We start from the raw sequence: 1,821 nt of genomic DNA on the forward strand, positions 1-1,821 counted from the left end.
TAATTTTGATTTTTAATGCATGTCTGTTCTTACTAGGGTTGAACTGGAAGGCAGTCAGACAATTCTCAGATAACAAGCAGGAAAAAACAATGTAAACCCGTTATCCCAGAGGAACTAGAAATAGTTAATGACGCACAAGTAATGAAACTGGTTTCCTCACAAGCAGAATTTACCCTGGACCACAGAGCTACAGAACTTTCCTTGAATCTGGTTGGGGCAAAGACAGGAAACTGCATCTTCTAAACTTCAGAAATAGATCTTAAACATGTAAACATAAGATATTATGCCCCTATCTTTTAAGTAACATTTATATTATCTAAAATAAACAGTCTTTCTGAAGTTATTCTGTAATTGACATCTGACACAGTCCACATTGCAACAGATATGATAAGTGCAGTAAACAGCAGAAATTATGCTTCTCTATGCTCTGAGAAACATTCATATTTCCTTACATAGATAAACTTTACTTTGTTGCTACGCAACCCTCACACAACACACTACATACTGCAGTAAATAAGAGTACAAATTTTACAACTGAAGGGCAAATATACGGCCTTTTGGGTTTTCTCCCCATTTTGAGTTCCAGATCCAGCTTTAGTTCACATTGTAACATTCCATCATTTTATTACAAAGCTGCCACTAAAGCTCAGTGAGAAATATTTCAGAGCAAAAAAGGAGAGTCAGAATGCATGAGTACTCCTGACACTGAGGGGAAACAAATGGAGCCAGTGATGTCAGAGACAATGCAATAGTGAAATCAAGGCTTTTTTTTTTTTCAATCCTACCTAAAAAAGAGCATTAAATTTCCACAAGATTTTCAAAACCTTTCTGCAGTGCCCCCTCCATGCCCCCAGTAACACTGCTATACCTGTAATAAAAGTGAGACAGATAAGAGCCACCCTTAGCTTTACCCAAGTTGAGATGAGTAGTGTCTTACCTGCTCTGCCTGCTTGCTTTGGGAAAGGTCAGTCTGCAATATGAAGCTATTCTTATGTACTTTACAGTTGTAAAATTTCTCCTTAATTCAGTGTTTATTTGGATTGTTCAGAGAATAGAGAAGCAGATCCTGGATGTCTCTATATCCTCAACATAAGCAGAGTGAATAAGATTTATCTGTCTGAAGGGTGTTCATGGAAATGGAATAAAGCCACTAGAATCTTCCCAAGTTATGGGTTAATACCTCAATTGGAGTTTCTTTCTTGCACATGTCTACAAATCCTAGAAACTCTCCCAGGTAGCATCAGCCTTCACTTGCCACTGTCAGCAAAGGAATCCAGGTGGAAAAGGTGACTTAGGCTCCCGCTGGGTGCAGTCAGCACAGCCTGGTGAAGGCAACAGGGCTAAGGGGATTTGCACCAGGCAAGGATCTGACTAATACCTGATGTACATGGTTGTCTGATTGCAAAGGGGTTTAGTGTCACTTAAACAGCAGAACTTCACCAACTTTGCTTTGCTGTTTCAGTTCATTACAGCTAAGAGTCCTCTGAGCTCCTACAGCCCACATGCTACAAGCCCACATGCTCAGAAAGGAATAGCACATAGTTGTTTGGGGAATGACACCATGTTCATAAGAAAGCAAGATTTAATCTCTATGATCAATAGTGTAGCTTCTCTAAACAGAGAGCAAGAAGCATCTTTTACATCTTAAATGTCTGCATTTTGATGGCTGTTTGCTACCAAAACATTTCTGTTTATAGTTTCATTTTAATAGCTAAGTTACTTCCAGGCATTTACATTGGTCTTGTCTAAAGGCCCATCTCTAATCACAGCTCCCAGAAAAACAGCTTTCCTTAAGAGCTCAGGAGAATATGGAAACACCTG

The sequence above is a fragment of the Apus apus genome, chromosome 3, assembly GCF_020740795.1.
Source record: "Apus apus isolate bApuApu2 chromosome 3, bApuApu2.pri.cur, whole genome shotgun sequence".
Classification (NCBI taxonomy): Eukaryota; Metazoa; Chordata; class Aves; order Apodiformes; family Apodidae; genus Apus; species Apus apus.